At 35.4% G+C, this 22,500-nt stretch overlaps 1 long non-coding RNA gene across 1 annotated transcript in view; it reads left to right on the plus strand.

The window, feature by feature from the left end:
- Positions 1 to 9,747: 9,747 nt before the first annotated feature.
- Positions 9,748 to 22,500, plus strand: part of LOC136847305 (uncharacterized) — a 130,120-nt gene continuing 117,367 nt past the window's right edge. Inside the window, exon 1 of the long non-coding RNA XR_010855702.1 lies at positions 9,748 to 10,206. This is a non-coding gene — a long non-coding RNA (uncharacterized lncRNA). The remainder of the gene's footprint in view (positions 10,207 to 22,500) is intronic.

Genomic DNA, 22,500 nt, shown 5'->3' on the forward strand with positions numbered 1-22,500 from the left:
AAAATTGCTCTCTCACAATAATCTAGCAGCATTTTATTAAATAGAGTTCATAATTGCCCCCAACAAAAATCAACAAATCAAAACCACATATTTCAGTTGATACTACCATACATAAGTATACCTTAGTTTAACCAGACCACTGAGCAACAAAATTAGACTTATTTTACGTGCTAAGAACCAATTGGTTCAATGGGAAAGCTTCTTGTGGCCGAACACATTATAGCGAGAAATTAATTTTGATTGAAATAAATTCCTCTTATTCTTCATTGGTCGGTCGGAGATTCGAACAGTGCTTGCTGTGTCCAACGAGGAACTGTACCATAACACTGAACCCGAGTGAGTTCAGTGACGAGGCCAGTAAGGTGAGAGTGTTCAGCGCTGAACAGTACTGTCAGCCAAAATGCTGTATACGTTTCCCTGTGGTTGATTTTGCTTCCGCGGACCCTTAAATTCACATTTCTAGACGAATTCATCAGTGATTTTTCTTTTCTAATTGTTTTTGCTAATCCTAGCAAAGTCTAACATCTCGTTTCCAGACGGCACTCGACTCCGGCAGCAAGCAAACGTTCCGTTCTAGAAGTGTGGCTCAGCGCGAGAAAGACATGGCCGCGTTCTTTGCACCGGAGTCGACGGCGTCCGCGAGCAACTATAGCCTCAAGAACGGCGCCGCGGGCTACGCAACGCCACCGCATACAAAAAGCCCAGGCGAAAGCAAATTGACACTGCTGCTTACGCAAACACGCGCTCGCACTTCGGGAAGACATACACAACGAGGCTTTTCGGCGGGCTTCTTCGGCAAACACGCCCATACGTCTTGCGGCACAATGTTTCAGGAGGCGGACCGGCAGATAATTTTCACACACGGGGTGTGAATGGCGGCCGCAGACACAAATGTCCGTGTTGACACGGACGACACCGAGGTGTCAGAGGCGACACTCGAGCTTCTGTCGCGGGATTGGTTTATTACGGAGCAGAATGGCGATGGCGAGGACAAATGCGATCGGGGAGAGAGTAAATAAGAGAATAAATAGAGAGGCTGGGAAGAGAGAATGGCAGACACCAGAGTGGCGAGTTAGTTAATTACGTGTATGTGCTGTGAATGGAGAGGTTGGTCTGTGGAGGGGGTGGGGGACGGGGGTGGGGTGGGAGGGGGGATCACGATACATACAGAAGTGGTTCAACGAGAGAAAAGGGGCAAAGAAATCTATTGTTTCTTAATGTTCTTTATTTGCATATATTTTTTTTTTCTTTCGAGGCGTGAACTTCATTTGTTATGAGCTGACTGCCAGATGTGGAAAGTTGCGTTATCAGAGTGAAGTGAATAAACTCTATCATTTATTTCTGTTTATCCTCATCGAGCTCCTCTCTGATAAGAAATGGGATTAAAAACTTGAGTCTATCGTGCCGGCTTAGTCTGTCCGTCCGCACTTTATCTGTCCGCCCTCAGATCTTAAAAACTGCTGAGGCTTGGGGCTGCAAATTGGTATGTTGATCATCCACCCTCCGGTCATCAAACATACCAAATTGCAGCCATCTAGCCTCAGTAGTTTTTATTTCATTTAAGGTTAAAGTTAGCCATAATCGTGCTTCTGGCAACGATATAGGATAGGCCACCACCGGGCTGTGGTTAAAGTTTCATGGGCCGGGGCCCATACAGCATTATACCGAGACCACCGAAAGATAGATCTATTTTCGGTGGCCTTGGTTATACGCTGTAGTGGCTGCACAGAAAACTCGATTGCGCCGAAAAAACTTCGGTGCATTTTTACTAGAGCAACGTAGCAATTAATCAGACCAATGTTTCAAACGCCAAAAAAAGTCACATTTAAAAAAAGAATTGATTTAATTACGTTTTCTCTTTTATAGTTTGGACTAAGTACGTAATTATCAACCTTCTGTATGCTACACGGTATATTACAGAAAATCTACTAATCATAAAATTTCTCACCATATTTTATCACTAAAACTAAAGGTTCTCAGATGCCGATATTTACTGCCAGCCCTAAAAAAACAGATGATAAGCATCTTGCAAAACGTTCGCTGTCTAATCAACCTTTATTTTTGAGGGTCCTCATTCAGCTCTATGAACATACAGATGATAAGCTTCTTTAATAATTGTAAAGCCATTTTGATCTTTGTTTGAGCTAGGCCTGAAATTTAAAGTTTGCCATTTGTATACCTTTAGGATGTTCACACATACATATGTATACACACATTATAAATATATATATATGTATATATGTATCTATATATATGTATACTGTAGTATACATCCAACAGTTTTGTATTCCGTCATATCAGGCTTGGAATGGAATACAGAATTCAGGCCAAAGACCAAGCGCTGGGACCTATGAGGTCATTCAGCCCTGAAACGGAAACTGACAGTAAAAAGGCTTTAAAGGCGTAACAGAAGGAAAATCTCGCAGTTGCACTAAGAAACAATTGTTAGGAGAGGGTGGGAAGAAAGATGGAAGAAAGAAAATATGAACAGAGGTACAGTAAAATGAACGAGAAAGGGGTTACAGCTAGGGACCGAAGGGCCACTGCAAAGAACCTTAAATAATGCCTACAGTGCACCACGCGAGGTGCACTGACGGTACTACCCTTCAACGGGGGTCATGTCAGGGTTCACTGTTCTTATATTTTCACATTTCAACATTTTTTTTCCCCGGCTTCCAACTTTTTATCCATCATCCCTTCCGTCTTTTTATACTTTTTAGTTTTTCGTCTATCTTCCCTGGCCATTCATCCGTAGGCGTGAGTATGTAAATGACAAGGGATGCTATACCCCCTCCCCCTAAATAACGCCCCGCCCCCCTGCCCGGACTCAAAGGCAGCGGGAGAGAGACCAAGCAATCAATCTCTCGGGCACATTTATCACAGGGTGACTTCAAGGAAGGGAGGAGGAGGGAAGGGGAGGGGAAGGGAGAAAAAGGTGGTGGAGGAGGAGGAGGAGGGAGGGGAGGGGGCGTAGCTCCCTTTTCCACTTCAATCCTTCGCATCCCTTGTCCGATATCCTTCTTCTCTCGTCCTTCCCATAACGCGTTCCTCATTTCTCAAGGTATCGATTGAGGATTCTCAGTCAAGATATATTTTGTTTTAATGATTTTTGAACGTTATATCTTATTTTTTATGTCATTTATTCTTTTTGTTAACCCATTTTATACTTTTCCTTTTTCGTTTGTAGTTTTCTGTAAAAGCAAACTATTGTGCCTGCTTTGACTGTCCGTCCACCCTCAGATCTTAAAAACTACTCAGGCTAGAGCGCTGCAAATTGGTATGTTGATCATCCACCCTTCAATCATCAAACATACCAAATTGCAGCCCTCTAACCTCAGTAGTTTTGATTTTAGTTAAGGTTAAATTAACCATAATGGTACTTCTGGCAGCGCTATAGGTACCCAACAACATAGGCCACCACCGGACCGTGGCTGGGTTTCATGGGCAGCGGCTAAGAGATTTATATGGGCCATGGCTGAGGCCACCACCGGACAAAGCATTTTTTACTTGTTCTTTAAGTATCCTCAATATTGAATTACATGCCATATTTAATAATCACCTTATTCTCATTTAAAATACATAAAAAAGTTTTCCTGTATGATTTCTTTATTTCTCCTCTATCTACTCTTATTATCAATCCATTCCTCGCTTCCTTTCATTTTGAAAATTTCCTTGCAACTCTGTTTCTCTGCCTCATTCTTTTTCTCCCCTAGTACGCATTCATCCTTCAGTCCCTCCCCTCCCTTTTTCCCTAGAGACGGGGGAAAAAGTGTGTTGATGAGAAAGGTGTGGGGATAAAAAAGCGTGTAAAACAAAGGCAAAACTGCGACAGAGATTTATTGACGGAGACCGAGAGCAGATCTCTAAGTGGAGATGTGAGGAGGTTCAAATGTAAAGTAAAATATAGGAAAATTATGAATAAATGGGAGAACTAATGAAGACTTCGGTTGATCTAAATCGTTATGTGATAAAATGTTTGCAAAACAGGTAGAAGAAGAAGAAGAAGAAGAAGAAGAAGAGAGAGAGAGAGAGAGAGAGAGAGAGAGAGAGAGAGAGAGAGAGAGAGAGAGAGAGAGTCCTATTTGGTAACGTAAAAGAAGTACCTACACAAATATCAACATTCAAATTCTTGACTTGACAGCGGTTTACTGAAAAGCGCAATTATATTCTTAAACACCAGTTTTATATTTTCTTGCACACTGAATTCATTCATTATCTGAGAATGTTACTGGAATTAGTCTGTAGTTAAAGTTGGTTAATGAACAGTCATTTGCACTTATTAGGTAATGGTGACTCATTGTATGAACATGAACGAATGATAAAACAAAAAACTACAGAATGTTATAGTGAACTAAAGAAAAAGTTCTTTACAGTGAAAATATACTGCCTTTTCGTAGTATGGACTTTATTTCTTGTTGCGTTACTTTTATTTTTAAGAACACTGGAAATCTACGTCTGGAAAATTACCTAACATATACATACACACAAACACACTAATATATATATATATAATATATGTATACATGATATATATATATGTAACATATACAGTACATATACATATAACATGTACATGTTATATGTATATGTACTGTATATGTTTATTTATATGTATATGTATACTGTCATATACATATATATATACATAACATATATATATATATATATATATATATGTATATAATATAATGTATGTATGTATATAATATATGGTAAGTTATCATTATTGGAATTTTCGAACAGAAGTTAAAATATTAGTATACTACAACTTTAATTCTAAAAAGGCCTTACTTTTAGAGGAAAAACGTAAATATATTTATCAAAACGAAACCTGATAAACAGAACGTCAATCAGATAAGTATATTACGACAGATTTTAGGAGGGGGGGGTGGGTGGGGAGGGGGAGGGAGCAATGGGGCCTGTTAGATCAAACCCCCATCAGATGTCAGGAGCCTCGAGATGAATCCTTAGAGTACCAAACAAGGCATGAGGTGTGATCCATCACTCTCTCTCTCTCTCTCTCTCTCTCTCTCTCTCTCTCTCTCTCTCTCTCTCTCTCTCTCTCTCTCTCTCTCTCGAAGATTAAGATGTTCTCCCCATTCGACTGTTGCCTCTCCCTTCTACATCTTTCGCATTAGCCTCATTCGTTGTCCCAAAATTTGGTCGATAACTGATAACCGGCTTGGCATGGGCCTAGTGCCACATTTGACACTATTTTATTTTATTTATTTATTTATTTATTTATTTATTTATTTATCTGTTATATCTGGTTTTATAATAACTTTCTGTGTTTTCCATTACCTTCTGTTACTTCTTTCGAATGAGCACCGTATTCTTTAGAAGCTTCAATTTCAAGTCAATGGCCCCAGTGGACTTGTTCCATATGAATAGGGTTCATCTTCTGAATAATAATAATAATAATAATAATAATAATAATAATAATAATAATAATAATAATAATATATTCCTAAGGGATATTTGATATCACTGCTGCCATCTTGACTCATTCTTTATTGAAATGCTATCACTTATAAATCCTATTTTTTCACTAGACTTACACAAGAAGCTTTTCATACCTTTGTTGATGTCTGGAGACAAATTTTTAATAAAGTCTTGACAGATGCCGGAAAGAAGAATCTGTCAATCTGAGATATTACTACCACGCAAACAATTCAGTTCACAAGACATACGCAAGGTCATGCTACGGATGAACCAATGGGTCAAAAAAGCCATAAGTATTGACCTCTGACCTGAAATCTAAGCATCACAGGGGTCGAAAAGGATTACTGGTCTGTTTCTTTTTGTTATTATTATTATTATTATTATTATTATTATTATTATTATTACGGAACAACCCCACAGGAGCAATTGACTTGAAATTCAACTTTAAAAGAATATTAAGGAGTTCATTAGGAAGAAGTAAGAGGAAGTAAAGGGAAATACAGAAAGATGAGATCCCACTTATTAAAAAAGAAGAGAATACATTAATAAATATATAAATAGATAAAATGTACTAAAATGCAAGAAGAATAGTATTAGGGTAGTAATGTAGTAGAAATTGTTAAATTTGTTAATCTGAGTGTTTGTTAAAAAGGACATAGATTCTTAATTTTCAAATCTCTTCTGTCATCTCAGGGATACCACAGTCTTGATAGGATGCACGGGAGACATGTGACGGGATACAATGAATTTCTCGTTTCTTCTCAGCCATAAAATGGCGTCACATTGTCAATGGTCATTACCGAAAATACACAACTTGACGAAAATTGCTGCATTTATACTTTATGATTTACGAATGTTTTCATAATACTTAAACACAATTCACACACACACACACACAGAGAGAGAGAGAGAGAGAGAGAGAGAGAGAGAGAGAGAGAGAGAGAGAGAGAGAGAGTAGATCTGATTTAGGTAAGAGCATAAAAGCAAGGCTAATAATATTAATCAGATGATTAACGCACATAAATGTAACAAATGTTAAAGCAAGAGAGAGAGAGAGAGAGAGAGAGAGAGAGAGAGAGAGAGAATATAAAGTAGATCTGATTTAAGTAAGAGCATAGGAGCAAGGATAATAATACTAATCAGATGATTAACGTACATAAATGTATCAAATTTTAAAGCAAAGAGAGAGAGAGAGAGAGAGAGAGAGAGAGAGAGAGAGAGAGAGAGAGAGAGAGAGAGAGAGAGAGCGTAATTATAATCTAAATCAAAGGGGTATAATTAAAGGAAAATTAAGAACCATTTGCCCAAATGAAACCAAATTCAACTACCACGAATCAAAGAGGAGAGTTCAGCCACCGCTTTAGTTTATACCATTGCAGAACTGGAGGCTCTTGTTCTAAATCAACGTTTTTCAGACGCTTCAATGAACCAATTCTCGAGTCGAAGTAATTACAAGCATCCAAGCAAAATGGGAGTTCCCTTTTGTAATTAAGTCTGGCAAATTACTGTCAGTTGATAGCCATCTTTAATGAGGTTAATGATGTATCAATTAACGAGACGCATGATTTACAAACTACAGACTCATCACTGCAAGCCACACTGATTTAGTGCAATTGTATCGTTCATTTTTGTCATGATTGTGTTTCTTTTATATATAAATATATATATATTTATATATATATATATATATATATATATATATATATATATATATATATATATATATATATAAATATCCAGAAATCAACACAGACTTCCGCCAACATGCACAATACTTCAGTTAATTAGCGGTTAAGCCTTGCATCACCTAATGAGGCCATTTAGACCTGCATACCAACTGAACACAGTTAACTGCTAGGCAAGCTGCAGTTGCGTGATTATGTTTTGCCTAGAACTCGACGTCACAGTCTTCAACCCATTCAATCAATTTTGCCTTTCTACTTTGGGATCTTTCCTAGATAGTGACCCTAAGGGGGATCTTTCCTAGAAAGTGACCCCCAAGGGGGATCTTTCCTAGATAGTGACGCCCAAGGAGGATCTTTCCTAGATAGTGACCCCCAAGGGGGGAATCTTTCCTAGATAGTGACCCCAAGGGGAATCTTTCCTAGATAGTGACGCCCAAGAGGCATCTTTCCTAGATAGTGACGCCCAAGGGGGATCTTTCCTAGAAAGTGACCCCCAAGGGGGATCTTTCCTAGATAGTGACGCCCAAGGGGGATCTTTCCTAGATAGTGACCCCCAAGGAGGATCTTTCTAGATAGTTCTTTCCTAGATAGTGACCCCCAAGGGGATCTTTCCTAGGGAATCTTTCCTAGATAGAGAGTGACCCCAAGGGGGATCTTTCCTAGATAGTGACCCCAAGGGGATCTTTCCTAGATAGTGACCCTAGACAGTGACCCCAAGGGGATCTTTCCTAGATAGTGACCCCAAGGAGGATCTTTCCTAGATAGTGACCCCCAAGGGGGATTTTCCTAGATAGTGACCCCCAGGGGGATCTTTCCTAGATAGTGACCCCCAAGGGGGATCTTTCCTAGATAGTGACCCCCAAGGGGATCTTTCCTAGATAGTGACGCCCAAGGGGGATCTTTCCTAGACAGTGACGCCCCAGGGGGATCTTTCCTAGATAGTGACGCCCAAGGGGGATCTTTCCTAGATAGTGACTCCGAAGGGTTTTCGGGGGTCGTTATCTAGGACTAATATTTATTGGGGGTCATTATCTTTATGATATTTACAGTCTTTTGTTTATGTTTTCACGGCAATCCCCAACGGGCTTGTACTCAACAGGCTGCAAAGGGTTTTTCAGTAGAGTTGAGAGAGAGAGAGAGAGAGAGAGAGAGAGAGAGAGAGAGAGAGAGAGAGAGAGAGAGAGAGAGAGAGAGAGAGAGAGAGAGGCGGCTGTTGGAGGATAAGAGTTACCAGATAACCCGATAACAGATACATACCGGGTTAAAACACCTGGGGATCACTATCTAGGAAAGATCCCTATTTTGTTCATCAGTATTTTCCACATTTTCATACATAACCATTTGGTTAAATTCTGTTTTTGATAAGTACTAGATACATTGTCCTAAAATAGTTTTGGAAAGTAGTTGAATAAGCATTCCTAATGGCTCGCTACTTTTGTAAAATTATTATTATTATTATTATTATTATTATTATTATTATTATTATTATTATTATTATTATTATTATTATTATTAATTCTGCAGTCGTGATGGAAATTTAAATTAAACGTACCCTTATCCGCTTTAACTCGTATTGTATATTTTATTAATTCTTGATTCACCTATCAATCATTTTTGTGGACAACCGTTTTTAGTTTTCTGTAAAAGAAAGCTATTGTGCCGGCTTTGTCAGTCCGTCCTCACTTTTTTCTGTTCGCACTTTTTCTGTCCGCCCTCAGATCTTAAAAACTACTGAGGCTAGAGGGCTGCAAATTGGTATGTTCATCATCCACCCTCCAATCATCAAACATACCAAATTGCAGCCCTCTAGCCTCATTAATTTTTATTTGATTGAAGGTTAAAGTTAGCCATAATCGTGCTTCTGGCAACAATATAGGATAGGTCACCACGGGGCCGTGGTTAAAGTTTCATTGGCCGCGGCTCATACAGCATTATACCGCGACCACCGAAAGATAGGTCTATTTTCGGTGGCATTGATTATATGCTGTAGCGGCTGTACAGAAAACTCGATTGCGCCGAAGAAACTTCGGCGCATTCATTACTTGTTATCCATTGCACATGATTAGAGATGAGGTAATGAACTGGATTTTCATTCCATAATATATTCTATCAGTTGAACAAATATATACTTCGAAGCTTAAGTTTATAGAAATGATATGAAAGTTATTACTAACTGAATGAAAATACAGTTTACGACTTTCGAAAAGAATCACTCTAAATTATGAACAAGTTAAAAATGTGCCTAAGTTTCTTCGGCGCAATCGAGTTTTCTGTACAGCCGCTACAGCGCATAATCAAGGCCACCAAAAATAGATCTACATTTCGGTGGTCTCGGTATGATGCTGTATGAGCAGCGGCCCATGAAACTTTAACCACGGCCCCGTGGTGGCCTATCCTATATCGTTGACAGAAGAACGATTATGGCTAAATTTAACCTTAAATAAAATCAAAATTAATGAGGCTAGAGGGCTGCAATTTGATTTGTTTGATGACTGGAGGTTGGATGATCAACATGCCAATTTGCAGCCCTCTAGCCTCAGTAGTTTTTAAGATCTGAGGGAGGACAGAAAAAGTGCGGACAGAAAAAAGTGCGGACAGAAAAAAGTGCGGGCAGAATAAAGTGCGGACAGAAAAAGTGCTGGCAGAATAAAGTGCGGGCGTAGAGACAAAGCCTGCACAATAGTTCTCTTTTACAGAAAACTAAAAGTAAAACTAACACTATATTTGAAATAATTGCTGCTTCAAGAGCTCAAAATTAATATCTAGCGTCATAGCAAATAGAAAAAAAATTAAAATTAAAAAAATAATTTCAAGAGTCTGAACTTAACATTATTAAGTATTTTCAACCCGTTATCGTATTACCCCATAGGCGACATCGGAAAAAATGAAACTCCCGGCAGCATCTGGCAACGATTTCTCGGGCACTGGAAGGCAAAGGGGTAGGACAATGGGCATAGGGGTATTTCCTTCCCAGCCACCACACGGAGCACAGAGTGCAGGAGGTCGATGTTCGGACTCTTCGACTGAAAAAGGGATTTAACATTCGTTTTGCGGAGTTGAATTAGACGCCATTTGTAAGGTCAGTTGTGTGTGTGTGTGTTTTTTTTTTAGATTGGTTTATTAGTGTCAGTTATACAGGGAAGACTCTCTCTCTCTCTCTCTCTCTCTCTCTCTCTCTCTCTCTCTCTCTCTCTCTATATATATATATATATATATATATATATATATATATATATATATATACAGAATATACATATATATATATCCTGTATAAATTTACAGTATATTCATATATACATACATATATATATGTATGTATGTATATTGTATATATATAGTATATACAGTATACATACATATATGTATAATACAGTATGTATATTTATATATATAAATACATACATATACGTACATACATATAATATATATATATACATACATACATACATACATATAATATATATATACATACATACATACATATATATATATATATATATATATATATATATATATATATATATATATATATATATATATATACATACATAACTAACACACACATACATATATATAAAAAGAGAGCATTTCAGCCTATCTGCCGCTAAAATTAGCCCCGGTCTTCAAAGTAAAATCCTAGATTAACAAGACTCTAGATATTAGACTGCTACAGGTATGTAAACTTAGTGTACGAAAAAGTATTATTTTTTTAAGTCGACTCATACCGTGCGTTGTAGGGTTACGCGTCGAGAGAGAGAGAGAGAGAGAGAGAGAGAGAGAGAGAGAGAGAGAGAGAGAGAGAGAGAGAGAGAGAGAGAGAGAGAGAGAGAGTTCATTTAGCTAGTGCCGATCGATAATAACCGAAGTGATCTTATGTGTTTATTTCGCGTGCGTACGCAAAAAGACACAAACATACACACGCACACACTCAGATGAATTATACGTATATATACCATGGATATATATATACATACACATATATACATACATATGTGTTACAGGCAGATATAGCGAAACCAGGCATTTCGCGAACTGCCTGAAATTTCGGTCAGATAGCGAAATGCACTTAGGGACATTTGATCCCCCCGGGGTTAGTACTAAACACAGCGAAACAGCGACTCGCCTAAACTGTTTCGCCGTGTTTAGTACTAGCCCCTGAGGGGTCAAATGTATTTCGCCGCGTTTAGTACTAGTCCCTGGGGGGATCAAGTGTCCCCAAATGCATTTCGCTATATCAGACCGAAATTTCAGGCGGTTCGTGAAATGCCTGATTTCGCTGTCTGGCTGTAACATATATATATATATATATATATATATATATATATATATATATATATATATATATATATATATATATATATATATATATATATGTAAATATATACATACATATATACATATACATATACATAAGTACAATGTCAGAAATCCCGTTCCACCCCGTTAGCATTTTCTAAACCGCTTCCCCTAAACAGTGGCTGAGAAAAGGTCTACTCAGTCTCAATGCTTTCTTGTGATTTCACGTTCTTTCCCAGCGGTCCTTTTTATTTGTTCCTTTCGCGTTTTTAATCTTCTTGTGCGCTTTCTTCCCTTCTGGCTGATTAGAAGTTCAGTTCACTGACGCATTCAAATTTTGGCGTTTCGTCGACAACCTGACGATCTAATTATTCATACTGGTAATCTTCAAGGTCAGTGAACAATTTTGGAATGCTGACTGAAGTACGATACTTGCAAATGCTAAGGCGTTATAAGACGTATTTGCATACACAAACACTTACACTTACATATGTATATAAATATACATATATATACATATATTGTTATATATATATATGTATATTATACAAAAACAAACACACATATATCTATCTATCTGTATATATATATATATATATATATATATATATATATATATATATATATATATATATATATATATATATATATATATTCAAACAATCTTAATCAAGAATGATATCACATCACGATAACTGCTGTTTCATAAAAGGAATTAAATATTCCTCTTTTTGCCGATTTGTTTTAAAGTCAACCCGAATTTTGTCTTTAGTCATTCTTCACTCTCAGTTAACGGTGTGCGAACTTCCTACAGCCAAACAAAGGTAAATAAAAAATAAAACATTTCAAGGGAGTTCTTCTCTTCTTCCATTACAATGAATGTTCATTATTAAATATAATGAGAAAATGGCATTTATCTAATCGTTACAATGCGGTCATCGTTATAAAAAAGCGGGATTTTATCAACATCATAAAGGAAATTGGTATTTGCGACCACATATCTCTTACACTCTCAGTCAATGTTATCACTATCATTGTAATAATGATGATATTGATGACAACCTCATAATCACAGGATTCACTTAAAATGGTGAAGAAATCCACACTGATTGTCAGGGTAAATATATATTTGATAATATACATGAAATAGAGCTTTCGAGAAGCTCTTGTTTGTGTATATATACAGTATGTATGTATGTATGCATGTATATTTGTATATATACACGCACACATGCATATATATATATATATATATATATATATATATATATATATATAAATATATATATATATATATATATATATATATATATATATATATATATATATATATAAATATATATATATATATATATATATATATATATATATATACATATATATATATATATATATATATATATATATATATATATATATATATATATAGATATGCATATATATAGTTATATATTTTTTTTTATATATATATATATATATATATATATATATATATGATGTTAGTACACTGTAATTAAGTGTAAGTCTTTTCCACATATAATATTGATTATAAAAATGGAATTTTTTTAGCCATACACATTATAGAATGCAGCCTTTTAAAGTTAATTTTTTTTTATTAGAGACTGGTTTACTGTAACTCAAATGATGTTAGTACGCTGTAATTAGAGTGTAAGAGATTTTTAAAAATAAAAATGGAAATTTATCAGAAATTTTTAATGTCTTTTAAAGAATTTGTCTCTCTTTTAGATTTTATGAAATCACATTTTCTGTTTTTCTTTATGCAGCAATGAGATTTTTATCTATTTATCTTTTTAGTACATTACATAATGTTTCTTCAACATTTGACGGAAGAAATTATCCAATATTGTTTATCTAGCAAGAAGCAAACATAATATAAAAATTATATATATATTTATAAACCGCTTGCTTCTCTGATACGTTATTATTCATTGTGTCACTAATCTCCCTTTATATATATATATATATATACATATATTATATTTATATATATATATATATATATATATATATATATATATATATATATATACATACATATATTATATATATATATATATATATATATATATATATATATATATATATATATATATATATATATATATATATATATATATTGTCTATGTATCTGAGTATGCACTGAACTTCACATGCATCGTAACATCTCCTTCAGCTTACTCTACTACGTAACAGAATTGATATTTAAGGTTGCAATCATACACAGAACTCACTCACTCTCTCTCTCTCTCCTTTCTAAATACACACACACACTCACATTATATATATATATATATATATATATATATATATATATATATATATATATATATATATATATATATATATATATATATTAGTGACTGATTTTACAGGAGTTTCCAGCTTTTAGCGAGACAATTAATTTAACACACAATTCTGCAGCTTTTGTTTTTTTTTTTTAACTCACGACAATTTTTATTGTATGAAGTAATTTAGGGAATATACAACGCGAAAATAAATACATGAATCAGATATACAGAAAAAAAATTAGATACAATATTCAAACAAAAGTAAATTAGGGCGACGGAAGAGATAAATAATAAAGAACAGAAAACAATAATAAAGAAATATAAATTCTTGGATTTTCTTGTTAGTTTTGACAGTAAAATTATAAAACAAAACATACAACAGTATTAGCTCATAGAGGTATCTATCAATATTTTATCATTATCGCTACATATTTCCTTTTATTCTCTCAAACGCATTGAACCAACGCACCTCTGGCCATAACGAACAAGAGAATAATAAACGACAGAATAAGAGAATTACAAACTAAAATAAGGAGAAGAAAAAGGAGGCGTGATGACGGCCGAAGTGTCCATTAACTGATAATCCATAAATCAGCGGTATTTCCTCCATTTCGGTCATCCCCTCACGTCCCCTTTTTTCCCCTCATCTATCGCATTACGTCATCCACTCTCCCTCCCTCCCTCCCCCTCCTCCTCCTCCTCCTCCCCTCACTCTTCCTCCTCCCACGGTTAGGGTCAGTCTGATTCTCTCTCTCTCTCTCCCTCTCCCCTCGCGTAACTTTTCCCCTCCGTACTTTACCTCTGTGCCTCCCCCATACGCTGGTCTCTCTCTTTCTCTCTCTCTCTCCCTCTCCCCCATGCTGGACATTCCTCACTCTCTCCCCTCACTTCTTTCCTCACAACAAAAACAGACCCCTCGCGCATGACAACTGGGGCTCTCTGGCGCTGCGTGGCAACTCAACTGTTGCTAACTGATGCTCCGAAATATTGAACGGTCTGGCCACAAATCACATTCTCGCATATCAATATACTTTCGACAGACGAATATGATCATCCTCCATGACCTGAAGTATTTATTGAACAGTAAAACTGCTACGCACTGAGCTAAAGCCACTCGATGCCATTCGTAAACAATCGGCAACCACGTCCTCGGGTCTTCCATATTCCAAAATGGCCGCCCTCCCCTCTGGCTTCCTGGTCGAAAGGTACGTAAAAAGCTTTCGTATTCAGCTCCTCCTGCAAGGAGGGGGATATATCCTACATTCTACGAAGTCATGAAGGGCCAGTCCTACGTTCTATAGTTTTATTCTTACCCGAAGTCGAGGCATACCATCAAAATCAGGCATAAAGAGACGACCTTTCAGTTGAGCAACCTATCAACTGCATAACAATTTCCATTGCAATTTTGTTTATTTGGGTTCCCACATATTTTTTTTGTAGTCAGTTTATGGACACACAAATAACTTATATTTCTGGAGGCACTGACGATGTACCTGCCACATAAGATACCCTACCGCAACATCCCTACAACAATTGTGACTCTAGGGTGTGTTGATGTTTAGCATATCAACGACAGATTATACAAATCTCTTCTTAAAAATATTGGTTTTTGCATGTGTAGTTTAGCGCTTATCGCTTAGCTTGCTTTGAGCTCTGATGTACGTAATATGTTTAAGATTAAACAGGAATCGGCTATTATTATTATTATTATTATTATTATTATTATTATTATTATTATTATTATTACATTCACAAGGGCCATCACAAAAACCATCCTTCAGCATAAAATACCACAAGTGTTAGAAATACATCTTATTTGTAAATAGCAGAAGCAGCAAAGATAATTAGCTACATATATTTCAAAATATGTTTGTTTATAGTATAACAATTTGATGTAATTTACTGATGTTCGATATATCTTAGGTGAAAATATACATTTCTATGAATCCTGATTAATATTTAGCATTTGCACAATAATTCATAGGCATAGTGGATTGTCAGCATATATATATATATATATATATATATATATATATATATATATATATATATATATATATATATATATATATATATATATATATATATATATATAGAGAGAGAGAGAGAGAGAGAGAGAGAGAGAGAGAGAGAGAGAGAGATGTGTGTGTACAGAGTTATGTCTCAGGTTCGGACATGTTTACTTGTCTATGTGAGAAACTGATGATATTGCAAACTTATCACATAATCAAATCGTTGCTTTCAACCGATCTTTAGTGTTTCGTTGGAACTATCCTTGCAGACAATTTTGATAAATATATATATATATATATATATATATATATATATATATATATATATATATATATATATATATATATATATATGTGTGTGTGTGTGTGTGTGTGTGTGTGTATGTGTGTGTAAATATATATACACATATATATCTATATATATAAATACATGCATATATAAACAGATATATATATATATATATATATATATATATATATATATATATATATATATATATATATATATAAATATATTATATATAACCTTCAATATTGAAAGAAAACGTGCTCAGAACAACGTACTGTATCTCATTTTAAAATTAATAACAGACAGGCCTAGCGATTAAAAATGTCACGGAAACTCTACGTATTCTTCAGTGATCTATAAACGACCTATAATGTATGGAGACAACCAATAATCATTAACACAATCAATTAAGAAAATATTAATTCCTTCGACTGTTGATGATGCTGTCAAAACGTGCATCAGGTAATGATACAACTTCTACTTTGGGTGGGTAGTTTGGACTAAAATGGCCTTATGCTAACACCGGCTCTTGCCCAAAAGGCGGCCCATAAGGGTGGTAAGATGTTAAAGAGTATAAGTAGGCTTGTTGTAAACCGCTGGACTCAACCAACCTACCGAGACGAGACCGATTTTCAAAGAGAATAATCTTAGGTTTATTTTATTAGTATAACTTATAAATACAACGTTCAATCTGTTTCCTTCATGGGAGGGTTTAGTAACCGGCCGCTGGAATGGAGGTCACATGGGGTGCTGCGGTCTTCAATAGCACTTTCCGTGTTTCCACAGTAATCTACTTACAAGCATCAGGTTTTGTTACTTTCCTTATTTTCTTTACCAATTTACATGAAACGGATCAGATTAAGGTGCTTCTGAATTCAAGTGCTGCTTTTATGTTTTTTAATCAAAATAATCTAAATAATGCAGAAATTGCACTGAAGTTTGACTGAACTCAGAAATCCACTGAATTTTGACGGAATTCAGAAATCCACTGAATTTTGACTGAATTCAGAAATCCACTGAATTTTGACTGAATTCAGAAATCCACTGAATTTTGACTGAATTCAGAAATCCACTGAATTTTGACTGAATTCAGAAATACACTTAATTTTGACTGAGTTCAGAAATCCACTGAATTTTTACTCAATGCAGAAATCCATTGAATTTTGACTCAATGCAGAAATCCGTTGAATTTTGACTGAATGCGGAAATCCACTGAATTTTGACTAAATTCAGAAATCCACTGAATTTTGACTGAATTCAGAAATCAACCGAATTTTGACTCAATTCAGAAATCCACTGTATTTTAATTCACTTCAGAAATCCACTAAATTTTGCTTGAATTCAGAAATCCACAGAATTTTGACTCAATTCAGAAATCCACTGAATTTTGAATGAATCCAGAAACCCACTGAATTTTGACTGAATTCACGTTAGTGAATTTCCGTTCGAAAGATTAAAAGTACAAAATTATAACCCCTTCCAGTTAATCTCGAGATTCCAACTCTTTCGTCCTCTTGAACCTTTGTATCCGGTGAGTGTGTTCACCATCCAGCCACTATCAGAGCCACTATCTCACTCCAATTACCCCCGACCCTCAGTAACCATCGAGAGGACACCATCCGTGAGAGAGAGAGAGAGAGAGAGAGAGAGAGAGAGAGAGAGAGAGAGAGAGAGAGAGAGAGAGAGAGAGTACAAAGTAGTTCTGATTTAGGTAAGACCTTAAGGGAAAGGATACTAACAGAAATCAGACGATTAATGTAAATAAATGTAATACTTGTGAAATCGATTTATAAAATGGTATTAAGAGAGAGAGAGAGAGAGAGAGAGAGAGAGAGAGAGAGAGAGAGAGAGACAGAGAGAGAGACAGAGAGAGAGAGAGAGAGAGAGAGAGAGAGAGAGAGAGAGACTAAAAGATCTATAACACAAGCGTATGAGTAAGGTTAATAATAATAATCAAGTTGGTAACGTGTACTATTGTAATAAAAAATGTTAAATCAATTTATGGTATAGTATCACCACTGAGAGAGAGAGAGAGAGAGAGAGAGAGAGAGAGAGAGAGAGAGAGAGAGAGAGAGAGAATATAGCAACTCTACAATACATAAGGTAATAGCAGTTATGAGATGATTAACGTAAATAAATGTAATAATTGTGAAAGTCAAATGGCATAACACTGCTACAGAGAGAGAGAGAGAGAGAGAGAGAGAATATAGTAACTCTACAATACATATGGGATGATTAACGCAAATAAATGTAATAGACGTTAAAGTCAAATGGCATAACAAGAGAGAGAGAGAGAGAGGGAGAGAGAGAGAGAGAGAGAACATAAAGTAGATACGATTTAGGTAACAGCACAAGAGTAAAAATAATAATAGTAATCAGACGATTAACGTAAATAATTGTAATATTAAAGTACTTTATGGTACAGCATTGGTACTGAGAGAGAGAGAGAGAGAGAGAGAGAGAGAGAGAGAGAGAGAGAGAGAGAGAGAGACGGATAAATGTTATAATAACCTATAACACTCTCCTGCTACCACACCCAACCCCACTACACAACCCCACCACCCTTCTCTTCACACAACCCTTTCTCGGGCCTATATGGTATTCTCAGCCTATACAATCGCAGAACTTCTTTTTTTTTTTTTTTTCTCAAACCTATTTTTTTCCCTTTCTTCGGCGCCTCTACCTGCTTTATCAAATTACTCCACCTTTCAGATTTCTTCCCATTTACTCCCAGACCTGTATTTTTTTTCCCCTCTCCTCCTTTTCTTTCCGTTCGCTTATTTTTTCCTACCTGTTAGGTACCTCCATTCAATTGTGAAGATGGTGTGGAGAGAGAGAGAGAGAGAGAGAGAGAGAGAGAGAGAGAGAGAGAGAGAGAGAGGAAACCATAGATGAAAAGAGTGGTCGGACGGTCGATGGGAAACTGTTACTCCTATTATTTTTTTATCTCAAGATTTTTTTTCCTAAAGGGTTCTCTCTCTCTCTCTCTCTCTCTCTCTCTCTCTCTCTCTCTCTCTTTTTATGTCTGTGTGCTTCCTTTAAAGAAAGGCAGGTATATATATAGAAAAAAAGGATATTTTATCTCAACCCGTTGGTTCGTTTGTTTCTTCACACTATCGGCGTTTCCCTTTTGCCATGTGGTGGGTCTCATATACATATACATATACATATATATACATATACATATAGTATATATATATATATATATATATACTATATATATATATATATATATATATATATATATATATATTTATATTTATATTTATATATATATATATATATATATATATATATATATATATATATATATATATATATATATATATATATATATATATATATATATATATATAGAGAGAGAGAGAGAGAGAGAGAGAGAGAGAGAGAGAGAGAGAGAGAGAAATCATACACACATATACACACGCATACCAAATATAGCCTGTATTTACTGATAGGCGTATATACAAAAAATATTTCTCTATCTACAAAGTTTCATCTGCATTTAAATAATATTAATTCAGTCTTTCTCAAATTATTTCTATTATCAGTAACCGTTCTCTCAATTATTCTCTTCCCCTCTCCAATTATCCCTCCTTTCCCCTCCTTCAACTCTTCCTCTTCCTCCTTTTCCTAACCTCTGAGAGAATTTCATCCGGCAAACAATGTATTTGATCAAAGGGTTTTGAAAAAAAAATAAACAAAAAAATTTTAAAAAAGGTCCATCGCGCATCCATCATCAGTGACTACAATAGGTCCTGGGTGTTCGCATAGGCCTCAAATGCTCGTCTTTTTTTTTCTTTTCTCTCTCTCTCTCTCTCTCTCTCAAATTTTTTTTTCAGGACATCATTACGATACGTGCCATACGGACTGGTTTCTGCTTTTACAATGGGTCATGTGAAAGTGGAATCGCTGGCTGAAACTCTAGATTTGAATGCGATGAAAAAAAAAAGAATGCGATAAAAACTCCTCTTTCGGTGTTGGGTTTTTCGCCTATAAAAAGATATGCGTTTTCCGGACTGCTCATGCGTTGTTTTTCTAATTGAAAAACGCATGAAAATTCAATTCTAATAAAATCCAAAACCGAAAGGGAAGTTTTTTTCTCATCGCATGGGTTTTTATACTTGTATATCAGTAATTATTTTTTCTTATGAAAAGATAATAGTTTTCCCAGACTGTTCATGCGTTGTTTTTCTAATTAAAAAACGCATGAAAACTTAATTCTAAATAATCCAAAACCGGAAGAGAAGTGTTTTTCTCAACGCGTGGGTTTTCATACTTGCATATCAGTAATCATTTTTTCTTATGAAAGTATAATAGTTTCCCAGACTGCTCATGCATTGTTTTTCTAATAAAAAATTAAAACTCAATGTATTTTTATTATTAAAACAATGCATTAGCAGTATGGGAAACTATTACCTTTTTATAAGAAAAAAAAAAATAATTACTGATATGTAAGTATAAAAACCCATGCTTCGAGAAAAAACTACTCTGTCGGTGTTGGAGTTTTTAAGACTGAATTTTCATGTTTTTTTATTTGCAAAACGCCGCATGAGCAGCCTGGGAAACTATTACCTCTTTATAAGAAAAAATAATTACTGATATGTAAGTATAAAAACACATTTTCATTAAAATTACGGTGACTTTTACCAATGCTACAGTAACTCGTTATACTAACACTATATCATCTAACGCCACGTTATTACAAATAAATCAGTCTATCAATCAACACTACAACCTCTCTCTCTTCTATCTTTGCAGGACGATTGTTATAATCACCATAATTATTATTATTATATTACAAGCCAATCTGGAAGCCTATTAGAGAAAAGAACCAAATAAAGTATAACTATAATGACTATGAACTATATATGCAGCTTAAATTCCTCTTATGTAGTTAAAAGAGAAATTCCGTTTAGACCTCTCCTTGATACTGGTACTGATTATTTTGCTTAAATTCAAAGTATCGTTCAAAGCTAATTTAGTCATATTCAAAGCTGCATTAGTTTCTAGGCCTTTTGGCAAAACTTATTTCTTCTGAATAATAATACACCATATTCTTTGGAAGCTTGAATTTCATGTCAATGGCCCTGAGCTTGTTCCATACGAATAGGGTTCATCTTCTCGAACAATGTCCAATTTTCTGTTTAAATTCAAGAGTTAAGAAAGAATTTTTGACATTGTTCATCGCAGTTGCGTCTGACCTTGTGGCAAAATTAAGGTCTAACTACTGGCGTAAGAAGGACTGTTTTTTTTTATTTTTTTTATTATCTCACAGGTTTTGATGCAAAATCAAGTTTTGAATATTTTTGTATTTTTCCAGATTCATGGATTAATCTTATGCGTTTGTAGCCCTGCTCAAGAATTCAGTGCCTTGACTTTGATTAAGGTAAGAATTCACGGTTCAGAACCTGACCTTTAAATAAGGGCTACGATATCTACCTTGGTAAATTTTTCCAATTAGCAGGCCCTGGTTTTCGACAGCAATCGGGGTTCCAAAGTGCTACACTTTAGTCTGTCTGTCTGTCTGTCAGGGACTGGTCTTTCAAAAACAGAAATCGGGGTTTGAAAGCAGTACTCCAGTCTGTCTGTCTAGTTTTCGGAGCCTTGCCTTTTACCTAATTTCACATCTCCAATTAATTGATTTTTCGATTTTCTACTGTTTGGTCTTATGGCTAAATTAAGGTTCTAAGTTATTTGGCTACACTTTATCACCTAATTAATGCCCGTATTTGTCATTCAGGTTTTGGCTTAACCCTCCGGCCAAACAAAAAGAATTTTGAATTTGGTTTCTTGGCCAGGACCAGAATTCCAGTCTGGCCAAAAGCAAGAATTTCTGGATTTGGTTTCTTGGCCAAAACCAGAATTCCAATCTGGATAAAGCTAGGATTCTAGATTTGGTTTCTTGGTTAAAACCAAATTCCAATCTGGCCAAACTCTAGAATTTTGAATTTGGTTTCTTGGCCAAAACCGGAATTCCAAGCTTGCCAAACTCTAGAACTTTGAATTTGGTTTCTTGCCCAAAACCAGAATTCCAGTCTGGCCAAAAGCAAGAATTTTGGATTTGGTTTCTTGGCCAAAACCAGAATTCCAATCTGGCCAAAAGCAAGAATTTTGGATTTGGTTTCTTGGCCAAAACCAGAATTCCAATCTGGCTCCAAGCTTGCCAAAGCTAGTTAAAAACCAGATTCTGCAAGAATTTGGTCTCTTGTTTAAAACCAAATTCCAGCCTGGCCAAACTCTAGAATTTTGAATTTGGTTTCTTGGCCAAAACCAGAATTTCAATGTGGATTTGGTTTCTTGGTTAAAACCAAATTCCAATCTGGCCAAACTCTAGAATTTTGAATTTGGTTTCTTGGCCAAAACAACAATTCCAATCTGGCCAAACTCTAGAACTTTGAATTTGGTTTCTTGGCCTGAAAACCAGAATTCCAGTCTGGCCAAATTCTAGAACTTTGAATTTGGTT

This window comes from Macrobrachium rosenbergii, chromosome 16 (genome assembly GCF_040412425.1).
Source record: "Macrobrachium rosenbergii isolate ZJJX-2024 chromosome 16, ASM4041242v1, whole genome shotgun sequence".
NCBI lineage: Eukaryota > Metazoa > Arthropoda > Malacostraca > Decapoda > Palaemonidae > Macrobrachium > Macrobrachium rosenbergii.